Below are 19,367 nucleotides of genomic sequence, written 5' to 3'. Positions count from 1 at the left end.
AGTACAGCTCCTCACATTTTGGTGACCCCCAAATGAAAAATCGATTTTTTGTTGCTACTTCATAACTCTAACTTTGCTGCTGTTATGAGTTATAATGTAAACATCTTTGTTTTCTGGGAGGTCTGAGGTGACCCTCCCCCTCTGTGACAAGGTCATTTGACTCTCACAGAGGTCAAGACTCAGAGGTTGAGAACGGCTGTGTTAGCTGAAGCTGTTTGTTCTTACGCTCCTCTTTTTAATGCTGGGCTTTCCATTTAACTATTCTTGTCTCAAACTCAAGGGTAGGTAGCAAGTGGGAGGTGATGAGACGGACGATCTGCTGCGTTCCAGCCATCTGTACGTCCACCCTGTCAGTACCACACTTGGATGACTCTTGTTTTTCACTATAATTTTTACTTTGAACCTCCTCCCTGTTTTTTTTGTTTTCCTTCTTGAAGATTGTGAGATTATTCCCTGTCACTTGAATATCAACACGGATCTTAAGATCAGTTTGATAAATTTTTGTGAAGAATCAACATTAAAACCAGGAAGAAGGCCAGTTGTCTGAGACGAAAGAAGAGAATGAAATAGGCTAGGGAGCCTTCTCATTGCTCAACCCCCCCCCCCCCCAGCAATGGGCATGCTTGCCCGCTTCATCAAAAGAGCAACAACTTGGTGCATTCCCGCATATCTTTCTGATACACTAGGAACCTCCCAATTACAGTCTGCATTGAGCAATTCCTTCAAGTCTCCTACCACAGGGGATAATTTGTATGAAGTATATAGACCCACAGGTAGAACCAGAAAGGAAGACATTTTAAATGGAAAAAGGCCACAGCAGAAAAAGAGGGAGCTTGTGAATGTTCCCAAGATTTAGGACGAGGAACCAGGATGGCAGGAGACCAGGTCACCTTCTACCTGTCAGTGCTAGGTAGAGGAGCCCTAGGGAGTAGCGTTTCTCTGCACTTGGTTACAGGAGGTCACTCAGAAGGCAAATAGCAAGCTTGACAAATTTTCAAAACTCACAAGGAGATGCAATTTACCAGATTGAAGCTTTGCTGGTTCTTACTAAGGTTGGCTTATGATTTAATATCTAATTTTATATCTTTGATTAGGGTTCTTGAGACAGAAAGTCTATTATCTTGGATCAGCAGTGACTATGGAGATGATCAATAAATGAGTATTAAATAAGTGATTGCAACTCACTAGGTTCCTGTACTTCTGTGTGCAATGTGTGTGTGTGTGTGTGTGTGTGTGTGTGTGTGTGTGTGTGTGTCCAGGTATGCAGTAGTATGTATGTGCTGTGTGTACTCAGGTAGAGGTATGTGGCTTGAGTGTGTAGATTCTAGAGGACAGACTTGGTATCATTCTCCCGAGCTTGGTTTTTGAAGCAGGGTCTCTCACGGACCTGGAGCTCACTGATTGGGCTGGACTGCCTGCCAGTGCTTTCCATGGCTCTTGTCTCTACCTCTGAAGCATTTGGATCACAGGAGCATCCCCACGGCTCGAGTCTTCTATGAGCTTTTCATGTGGGATTGAACTCTGGTCCTCATATTTGCCCAGCAGCTGAGCCCTCTCCCATCCTCCTATACTTATGAGAAACATTGTAACCACCTCCTCATCCTCTTCATTGAGAACAATGTAACCACCTCCCCATCCTCCTATACTTATGAGAAACAAAGTAACCACCTCCCCATCCTTCCTATTAGAAACAAAGTAACCACCTCTCATCCTCCTATACTTATGAGAAACAATGTGACCACCTCCCCATCTTCCCCATTAGAAATAATGTAACTACTTCCCCATTGGAAACAATGTAACCACCTCCCATCCTCCCCATTGGAAACAATGTAAGCACCTCCCATCCTCCCCATTGGAAACAATGTAAGCACCTCCCATCCTCCCCATTGGAAACAATGTAAGCACCTCTCTCCTCCTATACTTATGAGAAACAATTAACCACCTCCCCATTCTCCCCATTGGAAACAATGTAACCACCTCCCCTCCTCCCTGTTGGAAACAATGTAACCAACTGAACTCTCTGGTTTCCCCACTTTAGGCAGAGTTAAATGACCAGGTATAAGTAACAAGGTTAGCTGAAGAAAAAAAGTCTAACGGTTGATTTCATTCTCAGCCATCTTTCTGTCCATTTTAGAGTCAGAAGAGGAAATGACCAGGACCAGAGGCAAGCTACATCTATATTACATTTAGCCAAACATTTTCTTCCCCAGATCTCTCAGCCCTCACTCCTTACACAGTTCAATTTCCCAACCGTCGTCAGGCTGTGGCGTGGAATTGTCCCATTTAGATGAAGCTGAGTATTTTATTCATGCAGTCATAATCCAAGTTATCATGAATTAAATCATGTGCCATTCAAGAATGTGATGTGCACATTATGAGAGAATTAATATGTGCAGCCCCGCTGCCTTTAACAAATTATGATTAGGCAGGGCCTGAAACGCATTGGTAAGAAACACTTAACAGATGACACTGTGACAGTGTGCTAGTGGGCATGTTACTGTAATGTCAATATTATTAAACCTATGTACCCAGCTAATTCATGAATAGAAATTACTTTTGTATCTGCTACACTTCATTGTGTGATAGAATCCGTGTAAACGTTGTAGCTATTCCGGTGAGACAAGCTAAGGGAAGGTCTCCTTTGAAACCACATCTTAAAGAGCTTCTGAGTTCAGATGTTTTCTAATGTGTTGGGAATGGGGAAACAGAGTCCCACAGGGACTATTTCTCTGGTCTGTTTGTCAAATCAGATGTGACAAAAGATGCCACTACTTCTAGTGCATATTAAGACAGCCACAGTAACTATATCTAAAACCTGGTACTTTTCACATGTGGCTTCCATGACATAGGATCTGCCAAATGAGGGAAGGAGAAACTAGGACTTTGAAACATCAGGATGTAAACATCTGGAGGACTGGTGCTTTGTTGGAAATACGTGGCTCTGAATTCACCTGAGTTACCTATCACAGGTTTTATGTAGAACCTATCTGGGTGCTAAACCACAAAATTTGGAATAATTGAGCCTCTTCCTTGAGTGCTGACTGCTGTTGTCTGTCTCAGTTTCTCCTTTTACAAATAGAAATAACACTTGATTAGAAAAGTAGTGGCACACTATAAGTGCTAAATTAGTTTAAAAGGTTTCCCACAAAACTACTGGAACTGGCCATTTGCTTTTATTATCTCCATCAGAAGGAATCTGGTAAAACACACAAGATCATGTGCCTACTTTCAACTGTTCTTATCCCTGGTCTAATGCTCGGGCTTTGAGATGAGAACCATTCTTCTATTTAGACTTTCCTCCTGTTTCTCCATATCACTGTTGCACTTTTAGTTCTTGCCCATTTTAGATATTTTAAGCAACTAAACACACACACACACACACACACACACACACACACACACACACACCCCTACATTGGCATCACTGTCAGACGCTGAAGGAAGGTAGGACGGAGGCGTGTGAGAGGTCAGGGGAGACAGCAGCTGCATACGTGGGGGAGAAATAGCCCCGATCTGAAGAGCTAGGGCCTGTCCATGTTCTGCTACTCCAGCTGGAATCTCAGCCATCCTTGCAGATCTATCACTGTCTTGAAAAGGAAGACAAAAGTAAATAAACAAACCCACAACTCTAAGTCTCATTGGCATCCACACAATCCCGAATACTGTCTCTGTCCTTTAATGTTCAAACTGATGTAACAGCTCTCTTGAACAAGAAATAACTTCGGACTCTTACAGCGATTCCTAAGCCACTGTCTGGACTCTCTCTTTCTCCCTCGTCCTACTTACCTCCCACACAAGTGTGTATATTGCGAGGCGAGCATCACTCTCTTCTGAAGATCAAATCTGGGCATGGACTTAGGATACGAGTTTACAGTGACTAAATTTGACCCTGGTCACACTGAGACCATTTCCACACTTACAGTAGGAGTCAGGGAAGGCTCTGGAGAAGGTGACCACTGGGAACAGATTTTGGAATAAAGGAGCATGTATTTGGTTCAGTTAAGAGTCACACCCTGATGCAGTTCCACACTTCTTGGTAGTTGTGCAAAAAGAGAAGAAAAAAAAAAAAGAAACACTTGGGCAATGTCAATACTATTTTCACAGTAAAGCAAATATCTCTTATCCCCAGACAGAACACTGGTAACAGACCAAGTCTAACTTCATGAACTAGTGACCTATTGGAGTTACTTACAGGAATGTAGGTGACTCAGGTAGCTGCATTACTGAGATGGCCAGACCTGCAGAGGCAGCAACTGATGAAAACTTCATCCCCAAAGTTCCCTGTACAAATCGCAGACTGCTCCAAAGGAGAGCCCCTTCTCTCTGTAACTGTTTACTGCTTGGAGAGGGCCCTAGTGACTTACTATTCCTGAGAACTGTGAATCTCCTAAGTTTCATGTCCTTTCTAAACCATGTAAGATTTCTCAGCATGCAGCATCCAAGAGCCTCCCTTCTCCTCAGAAAGAAGGTTTCAGATGAGGACCCAGCTACTCAACATCAAGTTTAAAATACAGTCAGATTTTGATAGATCTCGAATTAAACTCAGCAATAGAACTATCATTGTCAAGGCATAAACAACAGCGATTGTAGAGCTAAATGCCACTTTTATCATCGAATAAAATAGTTCTGAAATGGAGAGGAAGGCTGGATGTGCTTTGTATTTGCATGAGTTATGCACAACCACAGAAACTTGAATCCCATTTTACACCGTTTAACCTCTCTTATCAAGACTAGGCAATCTGGTCTTTGAGTGGACATGTCTTCATTATTACAGACACCTGCTGCTTGGCCATTGCCTGTCAGTGACTTTGCAAATCGTGTGAGGTTGTGAGGTGCTGTGGGGAGGAGACAGAGCCAAGGCAATCTCAGTGAAGTTTGCTTTGGCTCCTGGCCTTCTACAATTTAGAAACTCTCTTTCTTTTAGTCTGACTGACTTTTAAATACACTTGCATCTTCCTTGAAACTAATATACCATTGTGCATTATCTCTTAGGGGTCTTGACATCTCAGAAGATATGCCCAGAGCATCCATCAGTACCATAATTATCCAATATTTCAATTGTTGTTATTGCTGTTAGGATTTCTTTGATTTTACCAGTAGCATGGAATATAATATTATATATTATAATAATATTATATATCATTAATGCTATATGTTATAATATATTATTGTATAATAATAATATTATATATTATATATATGCTATAGACTATAGCTTATAGCTCCTGACTCAAAGTCCAGAAAAATTACAAAACCATATGTGATGGTTGATGTCAGGTTTTAGGGTGGATGGGGTCCCTAAATGTGACCCTCAGACAAATCTTAGCCAACAAAGCATTAGTGTTTAAAGGCATGTTTCTGCTACTCAGAAAGAGAGGAGTTTGTCCTTAAATGTCCCTTCATGGTAGTGATGATTTTGCCTCAAAAAATGAGTCACATCAAACTCACATCAAAAACTACACTGAAAGACACTATGTTTTCCTGTATTTCTAGAAGAAGCAGATGTTTAAAGGGTCCCAAGGACACTGTCTGGGTTTCTCTGGAAGAACAATGAGTGCAGTTAAAATGAGCTGGCAGTGGTCACTTCTCTCTGCAGCCCCTCTGGACCATTCCCAGGAGGGTAAGATCTGCGATTGGGCAAAAGAGAAACTGTGTGTGTGTGTGTGTGTGTGTGTGTGTGTGTGTGTGTGTGTACACATGTGTGGCCAGATTTATGAAGTGACAATAGCCAGGTGTAAATGCTATACTTGCCATATAAAAATTCCCACTGATTGTTCTAAGTCCTAGAAATTTTATTAGAGTCCTGAATACAATCTTGGGGCGTCATGGAGAATATGTTGAAAAATCCCCTCAACCACATGAAAATTTTCATCTTACATGTTGTTTTTGCTGATAGATTATTAGGAAAGAGTAAATGGAAATGATGTGTTTACCAGTTCAACATAAACGAATTCAGTTTCACTTCAGCTTAAATGTGAGTTTGTGATCTGTTTCCTATCTTACTGTTTCCCTCCAGTATTGGTATCTGTTTGTCAAGTAGAATGAAATGGAGCCTGGCCAGCCAGTAACTTCTTTTTCCACAATGCTATCAAGTCTTGGTTCAATTGGTATACTTTGGATTTATCTCAATTCTCTTATTTCAAGCAGGAACTATCTCATGTTTTATTAATAAAGTCCAGTCCAACACGAAATCCTGACTCTCTCAGCTCCAAACTTCCTCTATGAGAAACTGAGTTGAGGAAATGTATCTTCCATGGTCCCCCTGCATCACATTCACTTCAGGCTCTGGGCTCTTCTGTGTGGACTGCAGTAACAAAAACAGCAGATCTGTGTGACTATAAACAATAGAAATCTATCGCACAGTGTTCTCGAAGCTGAGGAGTATAAGATCAAGGCAGACTGTGTCGGTCTGTGGAGGACCGACTTTCTGACTCATCGACAATGTTTTCCTGCTGGGCCTTCCCATGGTGGAAGGGATTGGCTGGCTCTGTGGGGTCTCTTCCAGGCACCTCTTCTAAGCAGGAGTGCACGGCCCCTCCCGGAGAAGAAACATCACCATGGCGAACACACTTGCATCACATGAACTGGGACACAATGGTCAAGCGTTCACCAAGGCAAACTTCTATACAAATCTACTATGCAGATCAGCCCTTTCGGATGAAGAACAAGGTGGGAAAAATGGGGAAAGGACTGTGAAGAACAGAATGTGGCAAACAACAAAAACATGCTGATACAACTGGGAAAAAAATCGAGATAGGAATGAAAGCCAGGCAGGAAAGTATCATATCTGTTAACCATATGTAGTCAAAACACTCACACGCGGGGTGCTCCAGGTTCCTCTCAGGGATAATACAAACCTCTCAGGGGGAGAAGTTTGGGGCTTAAGCCTTGATGGTGTTCACAAACTGCTTTAATCCAGGACATGTTTTTGGTAACTTATAAAGATGTATGTAACGTGGTAAGCTGCAATAAGATGAGCCTGTAAGAAAATGAGGGAGAAGTGTTGCATGGACTGAAGTTGGTGCAGAAAACCGAGACCCTCTTGTGGGTCATGAAATTGGTTCTGTCTTTTTTCAGTCCTTCCCCAAAAGTATGTCTCCTACCCATGCGTGTTGAGTCTCTGTGTTGTTTTTTCAGATAGGAACATGGTAGGGAAGGGATGAACAAGGTCTCGCAGGTTTTATATTTTACTGGAATATACAAAAATAAATGTAGCATATATGTAAGGTAACTTCCATATGGGTCATGAGGAAACTTATATACAGCATAAAGAGAACAATGGGGGCAATTTACAGTGAGAGGTGGGGAGGGCAAAGCCTTCCTGAGAAATATGCTTTGCACAAAATCTTTACTGGGAACAAACATGAGGGCCAGTGAGAGGACTCAGTGGATAAACTGCTTTACACAAAGGCCTGGGGATCTGAGGTCAATACCTATATCCCACTTATAGGTAGAGAGAGCCTATTCCATAAGTTAGCTTCTGATGTCCACATGCACATGAAGATCATATATTGATACACAGCTAAACATAAGGAGAAAAATAAAACCAACATGTAAGAACAGAGACTGGATTTGTAAAAGGACCTGAACCATCTAGCTATAACTAGTAAATGCTACATTATTCTTCTCCAAAAAAGGTGATATTTTTCATATTGCAAAAAATAACAGAAAATTTATGTCATCTTAGTTAGACTTTCTATTGCTGTGGTGAAATACAGTGACCAAAAAGCAAGTTAGGGAGGAAATGGCTTTATTGGCTTACACTTTCATATCACTGCTCATCATAGGAAAGTCAGGACAGGAACTCAAACAGGGTAGGAACCTGGAGGCAGGAGCTGACTCAGAGGCCATGGAGTGTGCAACTTACTGTTGCTTCCCCTGCCTTGCTCAGCCTGCTTTCTTCTAGAACCCAGGACCACAAGTCCAGGGATGGAACCACCTACAATAGGCTGTGCCTGCCCCCATCAATCACAAATGAAGAAAATGTGTAACAGCCAGAACTTAGGGAAGCATCTTCTCAGCTGACGTTCCCCCCTTTCAGATACCTCTAGTTTGTGTGTGAAGGTGATGTAAGACCATCAGCCCAGAGATTAAAATGTTCTGGTGGCACATTGGTAGAACAGCCTACTTTGGTCACCATTGCATAGACCATCCGTGTTCATAAGCATCCTTCCTGCTTTTGTTTTTGTTTTTCAGGTCTGATTACCTCAACAAAACTTCATTTTTGATTACTTATTTTGAGATTTTTCATGCACCCACATATATGCTGTGTTGCTACAAAATTATAAAAAAAAAAATGCTGTCTTTTACCCCACAGTAGATCTGGCACCAGAGTGCCCAAAGATATCTGTTAGATATCCTCATCTCAGTCAGCAAAGCGTCTCACCCGCTTAGCTCCATCCCATCTCACACTACCGATGGCCTCTCTCTGAGCCTGGCAGCAATCTCTCCACCCATCTAGTTCCTAAGGCAGGTTGCCACCATGCCAGAAATATACATCTCAATTCCATGGTGGCCCAGTGTCTCCAGCCACCATATACTCTCTTGAATTCAATTGAATTGCTACATGAAAGAACACACGACACAATAACCTCCGATCCAACTGATAAGATATAATTGCCCACCTAGGCATACAAAGCCCTGTACACATCCATCCCTTAAGAATATTCATAACAACCTGTAAATGTGTAGAAAGGAATCTTAACATCCACCACCATGTTCTCTCATCTGCTTCTTCTCCTCCTCTAGTGCCCTCCTCTCTCTAAAACTTTTCTCCCACCCATCCTTCCTTCTTGTTCAATGACAGGCCTCACTCACTCTAACTTGTACCTGCCTTCACCTGCATAATGACACCATCCTGCAATGCTGTATATTAATTTGGTCAGTATATCATAACAAAATACCACAGAATGAGTGAACCTGAGACAAAAACAAAAACTAATTTTTCACAGTCCTGTTCTTGAAGTCTAAGATGGAGATACCCATGATGCTCTATCTGGCCTGTAGACTGCTGCCTGCTCATTGCATTCTTCCTGTTCTGGGGATTAATGAAGAGATCAATGACACTTTCTATAAGCACAGTAATACTATTGGGCTGGGGTCTCACCCTTCGGACTTATTAAAGTCTCTAACTCCAAGCAAGGTTACAGTGTGGAGGCTCTTCAGTGCTTCAAAGTAACAAGTCTTTGTGGACATGGTTAACATAACCACAAAGACTTATACCTAAAAACACAAAACACTTTAAAATATATATACTGTTTCAGATAATTTGATAAAAATCAAGTACTCTAAGTCAGTGGGTCTCAATTTGTGGGTAACAACACCTTTGGGGGTTTAATGACCCTTTCATGGGATTCACATATCAGAAATCCTGCATATCAGACATTTACATTATGATTCATAATGAGCTTACAGTATGGAGTCACCACAACATGAGGAGTTGTATTAAAGAGTCACAAGATTAGGGAGGTTGAGAACCGCTGCTTTAAAGAAAGAAAGATTAAGTCGACAACTAAATGCAAGGCCATCCAAAACTCAACGAATCCCCTGCTTAAGGAATTTTGAACCTGGTGATGTGTATCTCTTGACTGAATATAAAGAAATGCCAAAGTCGTTTTGCCCATTTGTTTCCCATCTTTTATTTTGATAGAACAAACTTATTGGAAAATTTCAAGGAAATCTGTGATCCATCTGCAGAATAAAATGTTTAGCTCACTGATAGTGATATTAATAATGAAACTAAAAGAAAGGAGAAAGTGTGTGGTTTACTATCAAAATATGACCAAATCCAACCTTATCACCATATGCCCTGTTCCCCAGCTGCACCTCCCTCCATGGTCTACATCTCTTCCTCATTATAACAGATTATTCAGCAAGTCCCTCTACTCTGCCCACACCCAGCTTCTAGTGGTTCTGTACAAAATAAGTCAGAGCAAATTAGTACATTTCCCAAATTTTCTTAATAGTGTTTATTTTGCTCCAATTTTACAAGAACCTAGAAGCTTCTGTACCAACTGCCACTCAGGAGACATTTCTTCATCTTAGAGAAACTGCACTGATCCACAATGCATGGTTCTCTAAATCAATAACCTAGCTAGAACTTTAAATAGACTGCCAGTGTCTGTGAGGAGGTTTACACAGAGAATGGTCAGCCATGAGTCAGTCAAATGCAATTGACTTGTTACTGCATGCCTGACTGAGTTAAGGGATGACAACAGGTTGGGCAGACTTCTGTTAGAGCAGGCCTTGATGAATGAAAAGGTCAAGTTTGTTTAATCCATGCATAACCTCCATTCTTGCGCCATGGCTACTTGGTCCTTTGGACCACTGTAGAAAGCAGAGGCATCTAAGGGTAGAGTCCAGCTGGGTCATCCGATCTCCTCAATTCTCATATAATTTTCATATACCTATACTTTCTGAGAGGTTGTGATGTAAGATATAAAAGCCTGTACAAACTGGGTCCAATATCCTGCTTTGTCACTGCAGCCTTTTCTCTTTAATATTTTCTGTCTTTAACTTATGTGCCTTTGTGTATATGTTAACATTTTTTTCTAGAAGAAGGTGTCAGATCACCTACAGCTAGAGTTACAGATATTTATGAGCCACCCCCCACAAGCACTCGGAGTGAAACGTGTGCCCTCTATGAGAGCAGTACCAGGTGTGTTTAATCACTCAGCCATGTCTCCAGACAACAAAAGGTTTTTTCTTTTACTATTTCTCAGATATTATTTATTTTATGTGATCACCAATGCTCTAGATGACAGGATGATCTGGCTAGAATGAAGACATGTCCTTAGTACAAACCTTTAAGCACAGACCATGAAGGTAAAGTTAGTAATGGAAAAAAGCAGCCATGTTTGAACATGACATCACATTGAGGGACAAAGTGATGAATCAGAGGGAGATGTGACAGAATGAGTCAGAGATAGGATATGCCCAACTCTTGTGAGAACAGCACAGGAAGGATTACTTGAGACAGTCCAGCAGAGAGAGAGGGAGGGGGGCAGGTTTTCCAGTCCAGGTTTACAGAGACAGGTAAAGACAATGAGCCCGAGAATGAGAAGAAGTCAGAGGAGTACAACAGATTGCCAGAGTTAGTTTGAGGCTGAGCAGAGCAATTCAGTCAGAAGCCAAGAAAGGTCAGTTTGAATCAGTCAGCTTAGAAGATTAGATATTATGGAGGCTAGAAGTTTCTAGGCCTAGCCCTAGAAATAGCTAGAAGAGAGATTAAAATTGCTCTGGGCTCAGCCCAAACTTGGGTATGACTCTCTTCCCTTCATCATAGGAAGTAAAAGGTATATTTACATCTGGCACCCAACATAATTGGAGAGGACTTTGGGCTGAATAGTTGAGCTGAACCAGTCATCTATAGTTCATAAAGAGGTAGAAAAAGTGAGCTTATTCATCAGTAACCTCCTACAGGACAATTACATCTGGTGAATAAAAATTACTTTTGCAATCTGGAAGATCAACAGTGACTCCAAACCTGTTACCTTCAAGAGAAATCACTATAAATTCCTTATGCAGGAAGACTTAAGTTCATTCAATGGAATAATGGTTAATCCTGCCAGGAAGGGAGGCTTAGAGGAATTAGAAAGTTACAGTTTCAGCATCATTGAAGACCTTCAGAATGACCCCACCCCAAAGTTTAGCTTCTTTTCATAGACCTAAGCATTACCCGAGTGACATTTAATTCTCTTGGCTCCTTAAGGAAAAGAGAGAAACTGTTCTGCCCACAGTTCACGCCCACTTTATTCATAGGATTCATATGTCATGGTCCACTGAGAGAGGCCCCTGCTACTCAGCGCTCCAACCACAGTGACTGCATCAACGCCAGACTCAATGGAAGGTAATCACATTGTTGCAGTTCCTTCGATGAATATTTCACACATTCACGTGCCCATTGTGTATCAACAGCAAAGTATTGAGAATAAACTGAACGATTTATAATTTTCTCTTCTTGTTTTCAAAAAGATAGCGAAGGGGAACATCAATAAAACCTACATTTAAATATCTAAGAATGGATCCTTTCCCAACTCAGTTTTATTTCTCCATGTTGTGGTTTGAATGCCAAGTGTCCACCATTGGCACAGGTATTATAAGAACCGGTTATTGATTGATAGTACTATTCTGAGTGGTTGTGGAAGTTTTAGAAGGTGGCGCCTCACAGGAGGAAGTAGCCATTGGGTGGGTCTAGGGGTTTTATAACCTGAGTCCATTTCCCGTCTTCTGATGCCTTCCAACTAGAGACACAGCTCATTCAAGCATCTCACACTCTTGCCGTGCATAAGGGATTCTGTTGCCTCTGACTGTATGCTAAAATAACCCTTTTTCCCTTACGTGGCTTCCTGTCATTTATGAGGACACAGCCATGGGAAAAACTGCTAATATAGTCTAACTCCATGAACACTGAGGTTTCTAAAGAGACTGACAGGACATTTTCAGTTACCGAGCAGAGTTCTCACCTTTCTGTCTCCGTACATGCTCTCCCGTATTTCTTCAACTGTGTCTCCATCTATTTGGACAACTTCTGTCAAAATATCTACTGGGAGTTTTTGTGACTTTCCAGTTGTTCAATATAGCCTTTCTGTTACAAATTGCCATACTCTTTTATATGTAGATGGCCCAGGTGGTGATTTGCACTAAAAAGCTCTTTTTAGTGCCTTTCCTGTACCCGACCTCTTTCCCCTGTGTCTCTGTGGTTTCTCCTTTGATTTTTCCTACAGTGGATAGCAGGGTAAGGCTGAGCCCATTAAAAACAGCCCTGGTTACTTCTACAAGTGATCTTATGTTGTCTGCTGTTGCTGGCAGCAGAACTCTTCCTTCACTGATGCCCTCTCAGCTTGGACCCAAGAATAAACACACACACGACGAAGCAAATGTAAGCAGAAAATTCAGGAGCTAAGCAAGCCTAGCTTGGTGCCAACACTGTGCCTATGTCAGCAAACACCCTGCCCCACACATAAACATCATACTTGAAGAAATATTTGTAATCACACGCCACTGGTAAGCTTTCTGTCTACATAACGAGCTGTGACGAGAGCAAGTTGGTGAAATGGCGAATGCCTTGAAACGTCCTGACATCTGTAAAGCACTTTTGCTTCATTTCCACCACAAAGGAAGCAATCCTGCCAATGTGTCTTATGAACAGAAACTGCCGAATGGTAGTATTTTGGCACCTCTTAATATTTTTAAAAATCGCTTTCCTCAAGATCAACTGGTTTATTCTGAGTTACGAGGCAGGCTCTCACTCTGTAGCCTGGGCTGGCCCTGCATTTGCTGGAACTTTCTTGCTTTAGCAATGCACGAATGGGCATCACTGGAGTGAGCTACCAGGCCTGCCAATTTTTAAGTGAAAATCTTGGCTGTAGTTACATACAGTAATTTTATCTTCGGGTTAAGTACCACCACAAATATCATAGCAATGCTTTACCTTGACAATGTAAAACTTTTTATTCAGCTGGCTGATGGGGCATGTGGGAAGCTAAGGATGAAGGATAATATATTTGAAGCCAACCCAAGCAACACAAACCAAGCACTAAAACTAGAGATCCAGACATGCAAACAATGAAACAAACAGTGAAACAAACAGAAAAGAAAGCTAAACACCGATTTTATTTTATTCAGTCTCCGATTTTGAGGTGGCTGGCATATTTTTAAATAATGGTTTAATAGACCTATTGGATTGTTTTTTATTCCATCTATGGCATTTTTGATGTGTATGTTAATATAAAGTTATAAGATACTTTTATTTTAGAGGCAATCATAACAAAACCCATCTTTTATCAACTACTTCTTTCCTAGTTTGAAGGGGGTTGGATTCATTCAATGAGTAGAAGGGAGGTTATCCTAAATAATAAAGACATCTTGGACATAGTAACCGATAGTGTCTCTGCTATGACAAGGGATGTATTTGGTCAACATTTGACTAGAATCTTATTTCCCGACTCTTCTTTCCCTGAATAGATGAAGGGAGCCATAAAAGTCAGACAATGCCCATGTGCCCTCCACCCAAGTAGCTTTCACCTGAGAGCCTGTGTATCAGTTCCTTCCAACAAGATTTGTTTCTGAACTTCCTGTCTCTTCAGCCTTCTTCCCTTTCCCCTTCCCCCCTCTTGTTATAAATTTTCCTGTCTTTATTCTTAAAAATGAAAATAAAAAGATGAAGAAACTTAATGCTATTTATCCTTTCAAAAGAGAGGATTGGCGCATGCCTGTAATCCTAGTGCTCTGGAGGCAGAAGCAAATGAATTTCTGAGTTTCAGGCCAGCCTGGCCTAGACCAGCGGGGCTTCACATTGAGATCCAATCTTAAAACAAAATAGTGTAGTAGTGCTCCTTATAGGATTGTAGTAGAATTAGGGCTCCAACCTTCCCCAAAGTTCCTCAGGCTCACTCAGCTCATGGTGCTTCTGGAATGCTAAATATTCAACCCGTGTGATGTTCAAGATGTTCTTACTGGCTAAAAGGTTGTATGTCTTGGAACCCAGCCTTGATTTGCAGAGAAGTAGTTCCATAAGGTTTATGGAAGGCATTATGATATTATCTTTTTATGAAAGGTCTTTAGGGCCATTAAGTTGAACTTGGATTTCCTAAAATGTGGGAAAATAAAACCTTTCTATACAAGAGTAGATCAAATTCATTGACCACTTCAGCTACACTGGACTCTGTACCTAGCTACACAACTATTACTTATTAACCAAGGGAAAACAAAAGAGACACAAGCGTTAGACATCTTGCTGAGTCAGAATCTACTCCGCAGTGGTTGAAGTGGGAGGCAAACCCACCCAGTGCTTTGGGCTCTGGCACCTGCGTCTTTTACAATCGCTTGGCAACTGTTCAGACGTCTGGTGTTGAAAGTCCATTCTGCCCAGATCAAGATGTTCCACCAAAACCTCCATCTATCAGCTTAAATAAGGCAATATAGCCACACCCGGGCAGCGATGGCATCTTAGCAGAGACCGCCATGATCGAGAGAGCTTACCCAAGTGTGCATTAGCCAAGTCATATCAAGGATACCTGAAGAAAAAATTCAGGTTTTCCTCTTCTGATCTTCCCCAGGGTGCTTTCATGAGGTGGATAGTACTTATGTGTATGACGTGGGATCAGGAAGCATAGCTGACACAGGCTGACGTGACATCAGAAGTTGAGGCCGATTTGCTGGGAAAGGTGTTAACAGAGTAGGACAGCAGCCAAGAGATGCTGCTTCAAAAGCATGATGGGAAGTATGTTCCATAATAGTTGAAGAAAGTAAAAACCCCTCAAAAAGTAAGAAGGAAAGACAGATTCAGAGAGGAGGGGGGAAGTACTTAGCCTGCAGGCTGAAGTAAGCAACATGAACTGGGGTAAAGAAAAAGATTTGCTTCTGGTGATAGTATCTGCCGCAACACATATGTAGTGCATGGTACACGGATGGGGATGGCGTGCATTGAGCATGTTCACCAATAGTCATAGAAAACAACAGCAACAGCAACAACCAGAAACAACAACAACCATCAGCAACAACAACAATAATAACAATACCAACAATAATACAATGACATCAAGAACAATAATAATAATAATGACGAAACAACAAAATAACAGTAAACAGCAACAAAAACAATAACAGTAACAACAATAATGCAATGACAACAATAACAATAAAAATAAAAACAATGACAAAACCAACACAACAATACCAACAATAAACAAAAGCGATAGCAAATAACAACAATAATAATAACAATTACAACAACAATCACAACAACAACGACAATGACAATTAACCTTTGGTACCTGCCAGGTACTTTTATGAAGTCTTTGCTTCTCCAAATATAATTACAGATCAGTTATTTGGGGATGTTCCAGAATTTGCTGAAAGGTAAAAAATTTCAGGCTTTGCTCTACCTTGCAAAAGTAAAGACAAACCCTGTGTTCAGTCATCAGTTCGCTGGCTACTCCTAAGAATGTCTGTGATACAACCCTGTGTAACGTTTACACATAACATATATTAAAAATAATTATGTAACATTGTGTGAAAAAGACACCAGCTGCTTTATAGTTACAGGAAAAAGATTTCTCAGATTCTCTCTGTGCTTTTGTTAATGTTTTTGGTTTCCCTGGGGATTGAATCCAGGGCCCCGTGCATGCTGTGAAAGTTCTCTAACACTGCCATGGGTTCTCAGACTCTGAATTTGTGTCTATATCTATGTCAATAAAAGCTGGAGGAAGCTGAGGAGGAGGGCTATCCTGTAAGACAACCAGCAGTCTCAATTAACCTGGACCCCCGAGATCTCTCAGACACTGGATCACCAACCAGGCAACATACACCAGTTGTGATGAAGCCCTCAACACATACACAGCAGAGGACTCCCAGGTCTGGGTTTAGTCAGAGAAGACGCACCTAACCCTCAAGAGACTGGAGGCCCCAGGGAGTTTAGAGATTTGGTGCGGTGGGTGGAGTGGGGACATCCTCATGGGGACAGGGTGGGTGGGGAGGAGGTATGAGGGAGTGGACTGGGAGGGGAATAAAATCTGGAGTGTAAAAATAAATAAATAAATAAATAAATAAATAAATAAATAAATAAATAAATAATTTAGATTTTAAAAAAGAGGGAAAACTTGTCAGTGAACAGGATTCCTGAGTAAGTCAGAAGGCACATTGTTATGGAGAAATAAGTTTCTTGGCTGGGGCTCACAACATCAAGACTGGAATCCCATGTTTAATATCAAGAAGGGTAAGGTGCCGAGAGGAGAAACTGCTGAACCAGCCCCATACCTGATGCTAGCACATGGCAGAGCAGGACTTACCTCCACCCTGACCAGCACCTTGTTCACCTCCCTCCGGCTCACAGCAACCCAAGACCAGTAGCCATTTGCACATGACCAAATACCATCTGCTCAGAGTAGTTCATTTTCTCCTTTGCAGAAGATGAAAGGACAAATGTTCAGTCTTTACTCTGAGTTGAGGCAGCCAGCATCTGAAAATGATGATTATGTGTTAGCTATTATTGGGGGTATACTGGTGGACAAAATCAGAGACCAGGTTGTTAGTCAGAATGGGGTGATCTCTTGCCGGGCAGAACAGAATGCTGCTGCTGCTGCTGCTGCTGCTGCTGCTGCTGCTGCTGCTGCTGCTGCTGCTGCTGCTGCTGCACTCTGCCTTGGGAGCCGGTGAGTGTGGCCTGGGAGGAGATTAGTGTCCTAGTCTTAGTTTCTGTGGAGCCTGGGAGCAGTGGGACAAGGGAAGGGGGTGAGGCAGGAGGAAGCAAGAATGGGGTCAAAGTATGTCCAAACAGGAAATCTAATCCTGAGATTGACAGGAGTAGGATTGCTCCCCCACCCACCCAGGGCCTGCATGTCCCACCATATGTAATCTGGTTCCCCCAACTTTGTCAGCTTGAGGAGATCACTCACGTAGCCTGGCGGTCAAGTTAAACTTCCTCTCCCCTTATAAGGGCATGTCCAGCAGCCCCTGGAATTCAAATACGAATGAGGAATTCCCCAGTGCCCTGACCCCAGCCAATGGAATACAATACCTCCTTCTGCAAGGCCTGTACCCACCCCTCAAAGGTTTAAGCATCCTCTGCTGTCCCCATTAAGCAAGCAGTCTCAGTGAAGCCATCATCTCCACAGAGTCTGTTCCCATCACGCTCACAGATGCCTGAGGTCTCTTCTACTCCCTGCCTCTCTTTCCCTCTCAGGAGCTCCTGGTGGCAACTGTGTTCATTGCTCCGGGCCAGGCAGGGAGGCCAAACCAGAGCAGTGAGTTTCTTTCCTGATTCTATAATAGGGGTCAAAGGTTAATTCTGGGTCATAGTTCAAGGTAGAGCCCACCGTGTACACTGCCGATATTGGAAGTGGCTTCAGCAAACAATTACATAATGCTCCCAGCACGCACCGGTTCCTGACCACCTACCCAGGTGAGGGAATCAGAAAGGAAGGAAGCTACGTTTGTGCTCTTGCATGGTGAAACTGGGGCAGCTGAAGGAGACAAGACAGCAGCTAAGTCGGACATCATCCCTGTCACTTTTTTTGTATATTTAGATAAAATTCTCTACTCTCTTCTCTACCACATGAAGCTGAACAGGCGAATTTCAGTCCACTAAGACCCACCTCCGTTGTGAGAGATGGGGGTGCTGGTGCTGGTGCTGGTCTTGTCCGTCTGCTGGCTCATCCCTGGGGCGGGCTCAGGATCCCCAGTCTCTGCATAAACCTCTGTAAGGAAGTCTCCCAGGCTCTAGGGGTGCCCTGTCTCCTTCTGGGATACAGCAGGTCTCTCGGGGTTGACTAACTCTGTCATGTTTGGCTTCTTCTTCTTAATTGTAATGTCCTTTCAATGAGTTCTTTGTTCCAAATTCCTCTGACTGAATTACTAACAGCCGGCTCTGTTTTCCTAATTAGATTTCATAAATATTAAATGCCTACAAACCCCAGCTACCCAAGTATGGTATAAAATGAGTGATCGCTTTCTTTGATGTTTGTTTTCATGACTATAGATAAAATGTGTGGCCATAGAAGCAGTCAGCAAACTGTGGCTTTCTAGGGAAACTCAGGTCACTGCTTGGATTTATAACAACCTTTTGGGAACACAGACATGGTCACTCATTGACTTGCTTTGCACCTCCGCATTCACGCTTATAGTGGCAGGGTTGACTATTTGAAAAGCAGACCTTAGAGCTTTCAAATCCTAAAATAATTATCTTTGCAGAAGAAGTTTGTCAGAAATCTGTCATACAGCACAGTTCCTGTCTCTCTGTAGATGTCACCTAATTGTGGCTTTTATTTTCTCCTTGTATTGGACAGTCAGTCCCCTCAAGATACACAGCCCTAATTAGAATATTGACACCTAAGTATCTGTCTGTTACAGCTGGTGGGTAACATAGGGATGATCTAGTCCTGTCTCATTTTCTGTGCTCCTGTGATATGTTGTCACAGTCAGCACATTTGACAACAGCTCAAATCTAAAGCACAGGGATAGTTGAATGTGGGTGTGTCAGTCAGCTTTGTGCTCCTAAAAAAACACCTCAGAGAGTCAACTTGGAATGAGAAAAGATTGAGTTGGGCTCAGGGTTCTGGAAGTTTCTACTTGTCATGGTTTGCTTTGGCTTGACCCAGCCCAGAGTCACCTACAAAGAGGGAACCTCTATTGAGGAAATACGTGCTTATGCTTGTGGCCATGTCTGTGGTCTATTCTCTTAACTGAGAGTTGGTAAAGAAGGATGCAGTCCACCGTCACCGAGGATATGACCGAGGACATCCCCAGGGAGGGGGCACTGGGACCAGGTTATCTCATTCTCCCATGTTCTCTGCTTCAGTTCTTGCCTTCAGGAACTGACTGAGCTCTAGACCCTGCTTCCTTCACCAGTGGACTGTGACCTATGAACT

General features: G+C 42.3%; 1 long non-coding RNA gene across 1 annotated transcript; it reads right to left on the bottom strand.

Annotated features, from left to right (window-relative positions):
- Positions 1-5,776: 5,776 nt before the first annotated feature.
- On the bottom strand, positions 5,777-17,722 carry LOC147995137 (uncharacterized). The gene is made up of 6 exons (XR_015687279.1): positions 17,544-17,722; positions 17,397-17,454; positions 17,056-17,205; positions 16,791-16,960; positions 6,858-6,979; positions 5,777-6,304 (listed from the first exon to the last, which is right to left on the bottom strand). It is a non-coding gene; the product is annotated as an uncharacterized LOC147995137 (long non-coding RNA).
- Positions 17,723-19,367: the final 1,645 nt, after the last annotated feature.

This window comes from Rattus norvegicus, chromosome 4, assembly GCF_021556685.1.
Source record: "Rattus norvegicus strain SHRSP/BbbUtx chromosome 4, alternate assembly SHRSP_T2T, whole genome shotgun sequence".
Classification (NCBI taxonomy): Eukaryota; Metazoa; Chordata; class Mammalia; order Rodentia; family Muridae; genus Rattus; species Rattus norvegicus.
This window is presented reverse-complemented; position numbering and strand designations above follow the sequence as displayed.